The 11221-nt window shown below is 34.6% G+C and overlaps 1 long non-coding RNA gene across 1 annotated transcript in view; it reads left to right on the top strand.

Moving 5' to 3' along the window:
• The first annotated feature begins 819 nt into the window (after positions 1–819).
• Positions 820–11221, top strand: part of LOC143018780 (uncharacterized) — a 321853-nt gene continuing 311451 nt past the window's right edge. The window contains exon 1 of the long non-coding RNA XR_012965773.1: positions 820–1003. This is a non-coding gene — a long non-coding RNA (uncharacterized LOC143018780). The remainder of the gene's footprint in view (positions 1004–11221) is intronic.

Genomic DNA, 11221 nt, shown 5'->3' with positions numbered 1-11221 from the left:
CGTCTTCTCCTTTTCTGCATGAGGGGATGGAGAAGGGGGTCGCCGAATTTATGAAGCGGCCTTGCTGTGGATGTGCTGTGTCTTGCGACACTGCTTCTGACCCAGGGCAGTGGACAGGATGCAGGGATGACCCGTCTTCCAGGAGGTGTCAAGATAAGAGGGAGGGTGGAGGGGAGTGGAATATATAGGGAATGGAATGGGTGGGAGTGGTTTCTATGCCTTTTTCTCTTTGGCTACCCCCCACGTAAGGGGAAAAAAGCCGTTGGTATATATATATATATATATATATATATATACACACACACAATAAAAATACTGGAAACGTGCTCACAAATGCGGGAGTAATGCTCCTGCATATGTATATATAGGAAACGGCTTTGCTGTGTCTTTCTGCTTTGGTTCTGGCCCAGGGCAATGGGCGAGATGAGGGGATGACCCGTCATCCAGGAGGAGCCAAGAAAAGAGAAAGAGGGGCTGGGGAGTGAGTGGAAGTGGAATTATGCCTTCTATGCCTTTTGACTTTGTCTATCTCCCTTGTGTGTGTGTGTGTGTACATATATATATATATATATATAATATATATATATATATATATATATATATATATATATAATATATATATATATATATATATATAGATAGATAGATAGATAGATATGCCTACACCCCCACACCAATATATTATATAAAAGTAAACAAGTTAAAAACAAAGCAAGGATTTGAATGGGTTGAGGAAAACAAAAGTAAATATTTTTATTTTTATCTAGTACAAACTATAAAAGATAAAAAGTAAAAAAAAAAAGCAAAGTAATAGAAATATAAAGAAAATATAGAAAATGAACATGAGATGATTAATGTGAAAGCATTTGAAGGGCAAAACAATAACAGTGTCACCGCCCTCAGCCATTCGTTGCAAACTTTGAAACGTCAAGTTTGTGTAAACTTGTAGCAACATTACTTTCCTCGTTACATTTGTGTTCATCAAGAGAATCTACTGCAAAAAGTGAGTATAATCACTTCTAAATTTACAACTAAGAACAGTAAGAAAGTGGTAAGAGTGTTTTTTTGTTATAAAATTTGAAGATGAACCAAATACGACACACTCGGGATGTTCCTAAAAGTTAAAGGTCAGTACGGGACAGAGGACAAATCCATCAAATATGTGATATGATTCGTTAAGTAAGGGGCATCTGGCAACCCTAGCATAGTAGTGAGATTGATCTGTATGATGCAGGGCTTTAAAGAGGTTTGGTTTCAAGGTTGGGATTAGGTGAGCTCTTCCAGATGTTTGGGATTTTCTGTAGCCAGTAGCGTAAGATATCAGTTTAGACTAATGGTTGTGTGGGCATAAACGATTGACATCTTATCGTTGGAGTTTATAAATCTCTTTATGGCTCCTTGTATGCCTTTACTGGTGAAAGTCGGGTTGGCTTCAATTATGTCTGATTTGATCTTTCGTGTTTCTTTAATTCTTTTCCTATTTTATGGTGTGAGATTGATGATGTCACATTGCTGTTTTGGTAATTAATACTTTGAGCTGCACCAATTGCTTCATGGTGGGGATATATATATATATATATATATATATATATATATATATATATATATATATGTATATATATATATATGTATATATATATATATATATATATATATATATATATATAATATCATGTTTTTGACATGATACACATTTGTCATTACGTTTTTACATTTATATAGATGATTTTCCCCGTTTTCTTTTTGTTTGTTGTATACTATATTTGTGATGTAGAAACATCACAATTTTTAAATCTGAATATAATTGTGTGTTTTTTTTTATTAAGGAGGCAATCTGTGTGTAGTTGAGATTGTTTTATTTTTCTGTAACAAAAGATTGCGAGAGGAGAATGTTAAGGCAATAGGAAAAGAGGAAATACAAAGGAGCATTGAAGAGGTGAAACTGATACCCGAATTGGATGTGTGTCATGTGGACTGTTTGTCAAAGGAAGTGATTATATTATTAACGGGATGACTTGTGAGATTGTTTGGTGTGTGCCTAAAGGAAGTGGACTGGATGACTATCTGTATAGGAAAGGGCATAAATATGAATATAGTAGTTTTAGAGGGATTAAAATAGCGACACAATTGGCTAGCATGCTACTTCCTTTTGCTACTTTGAGTAGAAACGATTTTGGTTACAATATTCTAGACTTCCAGAAGAATATTTCAACAATGTGTCTAACATTAGTATTTTAGGTTTAATTTCTTTTAATTCATCATTCAGTTTCTCACTATATGAGGCAAGAGTAATTTGACATTTGGGAATTTGAAAAACAAAAGATCGTAACGGAAGTCGTTTCTACTCAAACGAAGCAGCAAAACCAAGTAGCATGCTAGCGAGAAATGCCTAGTTTGCTATCACATTTAGTGTATTAAGTGCTGTCAGTAAGGTGTTAATTGAGAGGATCAACGTTTACAGCAGGTTATTGACTCCTAGGTATCCTGGTTCAGCCGCTGGATTGGCCCATAATTCATTCAAGAAAGATATATTACGTTGTCTGAATATGACGAAATCGGGACAGTTTAAGATAAGATATACATTGTATTTTGTGTGATTGATGCATCGAGGACAGTTTGACAGTTTGCCTCTATGACCAGACATATTTTAAGTTGGTATTTTTTCTCTGGGATGGTGCGGGTTTGGAAATGATTAAAGAAAACGGAGAAAAGTTGGAGGTAAGCCAGTTGTTGTTTGCTGATGACACTGCGCTAGTAGCAGGATAAGGGGTGGGATTTAAGAAGTTAGTGATGAAGTTTGGGAAGGTGTGTGAGAGAGGAAAGTTGAAGGTAGATGTGGGTAAATGTAAGTTGATGTTGTCGCAATATGGGGCTTCCTTTGTGATAGTTGTAAGGAGAGGAAAGCAGTTGCCAGTTGTCACCAGCTTTTGTATGAAAAAAAAGTAAGAAATACAGCTGAAGTTGATGGGGAAAGATCTTGGGCCCAGTTCAGAGACCGAGTGTCAGCCCCTCAGGGTTGCATCTCCCGGTAGAGGTGAGAGGGTTAACGGTTTTTGAAATTTGGTTACTTCGCTCTCCATCATACAGTTCCACTACGTACAGACACTCGTCACAAGTCCTTTTGTGGTCAATACACACGAAATGAGAATGTATAATTTTAGGATAAAACAAGAAAATTATATATAAATAACAATATATAATTTTCACAAATGTGATATTCACGAGAGCGTCACCAAGGCATTCCAAAATGGACGCCAACAGTCTTTTGACTGCTGAGAAAAGCTTGGCAATCTCAGTTGCCAACCGACGACTTCTGACGTATTTCGCTTATATAATCAAATATATAAATCTATAAGATAGGTTGTAGTCACGTGACGGATACGGAAAGTTTACGAAAAAAAAAAATGAAAACGACACGAACAGGAAAATCATCGCAGAATCCTTGGTGAAAATAATCCGCTAAACTCACGTGTGTATAGAATTGCACAAACTTAGGGTCAAACTCGTGGAGGCCCAAGGCATACAACCAGGAAAAATAGTACCGATTTATGAAAAGAAAGAAGAAAAAAATAAAAGAAGTACGTGATCTAAAACTAGTATAGGAGCTAAGATGAGAAAGACTTGGCTTTGGTCATAAGAGTGCACTGAACTCGTTCACGTATCTTGGGATGGGTTGGACTCGGGGAGGCAATAAGTTGCAGATCGTATGGTCACAATTTTTCCCCCTCTACATTTATCATTTGCAATATCCATAAGCTAATGTATTATATTAGTAGTTTAAAAGTTCGTCAGTTTTAATATTTGCAAGTGCGTATACTGATAATTTAGTATTTATGCCGGGAAATGTATTGTCTGTTACGGAATTGCTACTTGTATGAATGATTTGATTTTTTAAGTACAATAAATCATGCTACTTGGTTTTAGGTGATATTAATATTCCCCTTCCCCGAAAAATATAGATAAGTAAAATAAAATATTGGGGATAAGTCTGTCTCAATGGTTTTGAGAGCAACTTTTTGTAAGTGGCATAACACACTAACATTTGAAATGATCTATGTGGATTTCGGTTGATACAGAGATCCAAGATGGCTTCCGTCTTGGACTAAAACGGTTAGGCGTTTGGATAAGTGCGAAACTTGTGGGAAATAAATTCTCTTTTGTACAAATGGAATTGATAATGAAAGAAGTGGAAATTTTTCGTCACATCCTTTGTTCCCTTTTAATCAACAATATATCAATTTATCTATAATTTATTAAGTTACCAATTAGCTATTTCTTAACTATTGATTTGATTTGTTTATTAATTTTTCCTGTGTACTTGTAAACTATATTAACTTGCTTATCTGGTTATATACTTACTTTTGTTAATTTATTCAACACACACACACACACACACACACACACACACACACACACACACACACACACACACACACACACACGATAGCTATTTACAGAATCATGAAAGGCATAGAAATTATTGATAGAGAGAATCTGATAAAATGGGATGATAGAAATACAAGAGGACACGGAAAGAAAATCAAGAAAGACAGCTATAGAAGAGATGTGAAAAAGAACAGCTTTCCTCACAGAGTAATAGACAGTTGGAACAAGTTAGATGAGAAAGTGGTGTGTGCAAAAACAATACATAAATTTAAAAATAGTTTGGATAAAATGAGATATGAAGACGGGACACACGAGCATAGCTCCCCTTCCCGTAAAATACAACTAGGTAAATACACACACACGCGCGCACACACACACACACACACACACACACACACACACACACACACACACACACACACACACACACACACACACACACACACACAAATATATATATATATATATATATATATATATATATATATGTGTGTGTGTGTGTGTGTGTGTGTTTACTTGTTTATTTAGTTTTTTTCTTTACTCATTCAGTTTTGTACTTATTTATCCTAAAGGGACCTTAATAGGCAAGGGCTAAGTCCTAAAATGGCCTTAGACCTTTGCGTCAGAGTGAGAAGCTGAATGACGAACTAAGAGAAGTTAAACCTAAAATACAAATATTAGACACATTGTTGAATCGTAGACTTTTAGGGAAGTCTAGAATATTGTACACGAAGTCGTCTTACAGCTTTTCAAACTCACAACGTCATACGAAAATTTTGAATGAGGTCTGCGAATCCCAAGAGGTCTTAGAGGCAATCATCAAGACCTGTAGAAGCCTTAGAGGCTTGGAATGAGTGATAAAAGGGCTTTAGAAAATAAAGGAGCCTTCGAGGAAAGGGATAAAACATAAATGGGTTGTGTTGTGTAGCCAAGGGCCTGAGGGCAGAGACCCCAGCCTACAATTAACGGCCACACTTGACACTTGCGATACGAGGCAGACCTCCCTAGTGTCACTATTTATTTATTTATCTATTTATTTGTCGATGTGTATTTTTATGTATTTAGTGTTTTTATATCTATTTAATTTTGTTTTACTTTGTTTTGTTTTCTTTTTTAGGTTTTGTTCTATTTATTTGTATCTGATCAGCGTAGTTTTATCTCATTCCTGCTTCTGTTCTCTATGTCTCGATCAAACATAATTCTAAATCGTTCTCGGTGCCCAGTCTGGTTGGAGTGTGGTTTTCGAATTTGATATGGATTATGCTTATTGGATTATATGACCAGAAGTAAAGGAATAGACATTCGTTTGAGCAGAGTAAAAATATAATAATAATAATAATAATGATGATGATGATGATAATAATATTGATAATGATAATAATTATTATTATTATCATTATTATTATTATTATTATTATAATTATTATTATTATTATTATTATTATTATTATCATTATTATTATTGTTATTATTATTATTATTATTATTGTATTAATAATGATTATAATCATAATGAGGATGAGGATGATAACAGTAATAATGGTACTGCTACAGTACTTCTGCTACTTCTAATAATAATAGTAATAATAATAATGATAATGAAGCAATGGTTAGAAAATATATCCTGCTGCAGAGTATCAAAAAGCAATTCCCGTAAATAAAAAATGAAAGTAATAAATAAAAGTGAATAAAAATCTTAATAATAACAAAAGACTAACGAATGTAGTATTTAACGTTACCACATGTTTTGTTACACGAGAGAGTGACGAATTTTCTAGAAAGGCCAGCGAAGAAGGTTGAATCGATTTCACTTTGGCGTCACAATGTAACCTAGCGACATGATCAATCACAAAAACCACATTGTCAAATTGATTTGATTTATTTTTTATTTATGTTGATGTATATATTCAGTTGTCTATACTCATTATTCACTATATTTATCTATTTATTTATTTGTTTGTTCATATTTATTTATTTATTTATTTGTTGATCTATTGTTTATTTACTTATTTATTATCTCTTTGTCTGTTAATCTTTATTTTTCTATTCATATATCTATAACAACTAATTTACTGAATTTACTATATTCATTTATTTATTTTTCTATTTACTTATTGGTCTATTATTCATTTGCTTATTTATCTATATATTTATTTGTATATTCATTTACTTATTGATCTGCTATTTATTTGTTTATTCATTTACAAATTAATTTATTTACATATTTATTTATTTATTTTGTGCATTACTATTTAGGAGAGGCCACATCCTCTCTCCCTCCCTCCCTCCCTCCCTCCCTCCCTTCCCCTCTACTCTTGTACCTTCCCTTCCTCCCGTCACGCCCCCCCCCCCGCCCCAGCACATCCACGGCAAGGCCGCTTCATTAAATCGGCGACCCCCCCCCCCCATCTCCGTCCCCTCATGCAGAAAAGGAGAAGGCGGGGAGAAATCCCTTCGGGCTGCGTCAAATCATTTCCCACACATGCTCCCTCACACATTCTACCTCATGCAACACAGCATCATTCATATACAACCATTCTCCATCATAGAGGCGTAAATGGTATCAACTGGAATAAAGTTCTATAAAAAATATCATCACGGACATCCAAACATGACCCACGATAGTCAAAACTATGCAAAACCGTCTTAAACTATTGATTACTTAATATATTTACACGTGTGATAGTTCTCCTAAAGTGAAGTCGACTTTTTGTTATTAAAACTGATCACACTCCAACAACGATATCTAAGATTTAGTTGCATGTAACATTGAGACGACTTATTGAATATTATCACCTTGATTGGCCCGATAAAGCTTCCACCTTGGCCTCGATTTGGGAAAACTGACAGTGCCGTGGAGTTTACCTTGAAAGAATAGTACGAAAGAATGAAAAAAGAAACTCGTTATTGTATGATTTGTAAACATACTTCGTTCATTCCCAAACAACTCACATACTCCTTCCAGAAGATTAAACGAAGGCAACTAAATGAATAAATAAATAAATAAATAAATAAATATATAAATAGACTACATACAGCCAAGTCATAAATTTTCTTTCAAAGGAACACAAATCTATAATAAGGTATATGGAAAATAACTTTAAGAAAATAATTAATGCAAAACTAATAATTAATGAAAAAGCTGTAATAAGCGAAACGTCGTACAAATAAAGGCTCCGTCCTCATATGGTGTTTAACTCGTCAGTGCAAAACTAGCCATCACTTTTAATAATATATGCATTAGAGAAAAACTCCTGCCCAAATACACTTTATATATATATATATATATATATATATATATATATATATATATATATATATATATATGTATATATATATATATGGAACTTGTATTTCCCAAAATGGAGGGAATATGTATTATGTCGAAAGTGAATCGATTTACATAAAAACAACCAAACATCGATTACTTCTAATTTACACCAACGCCTCAACGTTAGTATGCAGGTTCGAATATTCTAACAAGTACAGGGTCATCTTGCATATGCTCACAATCGTAGGACCCACAGCTAACAGGCCCTATAAGATCAATATTATTGCGCAATATTCCGTATTGTACAATATTATTGGCGTTGTAGGGATGGTATTCAAGAATGACACAATATATTGAAGACATATGTACAGGCCAAACGCGTGTGCGGCTTTAATACCATCCCTACAAACGTCAATAATATTGTACAATACGGAATATTGCGCAATAATATTGATTGCATAGTGCCCGGTTTACAACGATGGCTTAGCTCATTGATCACTCTATATAGAATCTCCACATATGATAAACGGAATGGTAACAGAAATAACATAAAAACTATGCTGTTACAAAGAATTACAAAGGAAAAGCATGCCGACACGAGACCTTTTGGTCCATAACTATGTCGGATGCAAAAAAAAAAAAAAAAAAAAAATAATAATAATAATAATGATAAATGAATAAGTAAACAAATAAAATAGATGATGAAATAAGGAAATCAATAAATAGGTAAAATTAGATAATAAATAAAGAGATGAATAGTAAATAATGATAGATTTACAGATAAATGATATTAATAAATGATAACCAAGGAAATAATAATAAACAGAGTAGAGCACGTTTGTTAAAAAAAAAAAAAATAATAAGTTCGATTAACGATTACCGAAAAATAAAAAACAAAGTCGACGTCGACCTGGATTAATCGCAAAATCGCTCTAAAATTTTTCGGCAGTCCGATTTTCCGATTCGGTTGGCGGGGGTTAGTCCGGTTATCCGACTCGAAAATGCGAATTCGATTAATCGGATAATCGGACTTCCGAATCGGACCGTCCACCTCTGGTTATAACCTCTATACATTCATGAATAGTACAAGCATTCCTGTTAAATCACCTGTAAGTCAAACTGTATTGCTTTGTGTGTTTGCGGGCAGTGTGCCGCCAAATGCGAGTAGGAGACGCACTTGCCCCATGCAGACGCATTTGAAAAAAAAAAAAAAAAAAAAAAAAAAATCAACCTACCTATGGTGAATAGATAGGATCATAATTATAAGCTCAAAAAATCACTTAACTATCCCCTCATAATGTGATTTTTTGAGTCTATAATTATGCTCCTATTTATTCACCATCGGCAGGTAGAAGTTTTTTTGTGTCAAATACGTCTGCATAGGGCAAGTGCGTCCCCATTGGTACACTCGTTCTAAGCACAGTCCAAACATAACTGAGTCTTGGATATTAAACGACTTCAAGAAAATGAAGATCCACACTAACGATATAAGAAATCTGGAAGAAGACCACAAACTGGAAAGTTTAATGGAGGAACTGGAGAATATCAGCTGAGATTAAGTGTGATTCTAAATGAGCTTGGATTATGTTTAAGCCATGTGTATATATATATATATATATATATATATATATATATATATATATATATATATATATATATATGCTAATAAGAACACATGTACATGTGTTTACTTATGCAAAGTAGACCACGTGGAAAAAGAAACTAACGAAGCAGAGCGCTTTCGTATATTACATCTTCAGTGCAAAAAGTACTAAATTTATTCTGCTTCGTTATTTTCTTTTTCCAAGTGGTCTACTTTGCATATATATATATATATATATATATATTCATATGTATATATATATTTATATATATACATATATATAATATATATATTATATAAATGTATATATATATACAGCAGCTCACAAAGACACGTAAAATATATTTGCAGAAAAACCACTAGGAAATAAGAAACTTAGTCCGAACGTGTTTGTCTATTTTAAGAGATCATCAGAGAATGTCTTAAAATAAACGAAAACGTCCGGACTAAATTTCCCCGTGTTTTTTCTGCAGACACACACACACACACACACACACACACACACACACACACACACACACACACACACACACACACACACACACACACACACACACACACACACACACACACACACGTACGCACGCACACACACACACAGACACACACACACACACACACACGTGGCGCAGTTGGTAGAGGTCTCGGCTGCCACTACGGAGGTCCGGGTTCAAATCCTGCCCAGGGCTGAAATAATTTCAGTATCGCTGCACTTCGAGTCGTTACTCCAACTCTCGTGGGCGGGGAGTTGGGTGTGCGTGTGCGTGTGAGGTCACAGCATTACCCATAGATCGGTCATATACGAGCTCTGAGCTCTCTTTCGGGAGTGAAATAGCTGTTGATCACGAGTCCGACACGTGATCCAAAGACAATTGTGAATCACACACACACACACACACACACACACACACACACACACACACACACACACACACACACACACACACAAACACACACACACACACACACACACACACACACACACACACACACACACACACACACACACACACAAGCACCAGCTTCACAGCGTTCAGTCGACGAGACTGAGTCGTTCTATGAAAGTATTTCCCACCATTTTTTTTTTCAGGTGACCCCACTAATCTATTTTCACATGTGTTGATATATATGGTTATTGTATTGAATTCATATAATATTGCAAAAAAATAGCATGCAAGATGTCTTGCGACCCCAATATGATCCTTATAATATAACCACGACCCCACTAATATATTTGTATATGTGTCATATATGGTTATTGTATTAAATTCATATGATTTTGAAAAAAAAAAAATAGCATACAAGATGTCTTGGCGACCCCGATATGGTAATCATGATAATGTATATGGTTATTGTATTGAATTTATATAATTTTGCAAAAAAAAAAAAAAAAAAAAAAAAAAAATAGCATACAAGATGTCTTGGGAACCCCAGGGTTGGGAAACAGAGTTCAATGATGATACAAGTCTGGTAACGGACCAAGAATAAAACGACGAAATGCTCGCTGGTCGTTGGTGACTTCAATGCCACAGTGGGGAAGAACATGGCAGGTAAATCATTCTTTGTGAAATTCGAAATGGACGAGAGAAATTGCAGGAGTTGGGGGTGATAGTTGATTTTGCAGAGAAATATATCTTGAGAATAATGAACGCTTTCTTCCAAAAACGTTCCAGTCATAATGAAGCTTGAAAAAAAAAACCGGACTTTATATTAATAATTAAGAACAACCGTTTTAGCATGTTGCTGTCATGAATAAAGTATATGTTATTATGTTATTTGTTATTTATATTACTATAGATTTTATTTATTCATTTATCATTATTATGATTTTTTCGCATCCGACCTAGATATGGACCAAAAGGTCTCCTGCCGGCATGCTCCGCCTTTGTAATCCTTTGTATGTAGGAATTAACTATACATTGGTACTTTGTATACGTAAATTCAGTGTCAGACCCTAAAGA

Source organism: Oratosquilla oratoria, chromosome 35 (assembly GCF_046742065.1).
Source record: "Oratosquilla oratoria isolate Oo_2021 chromosome 35, ASM4674206v1, whole genome shotgun sequence".
NCBI lineage: Eukaryota > Metazoa > Arthropoda > Malacostraca > Stomatopoda > Squillidae > Oratosquilla > Oratosquilla oratoria.
The sequence above is the reverse complement of the archived record's forward strand: the minus strand, read 5'-3'. Positions and strand labels throughout refer to the sequence as shown.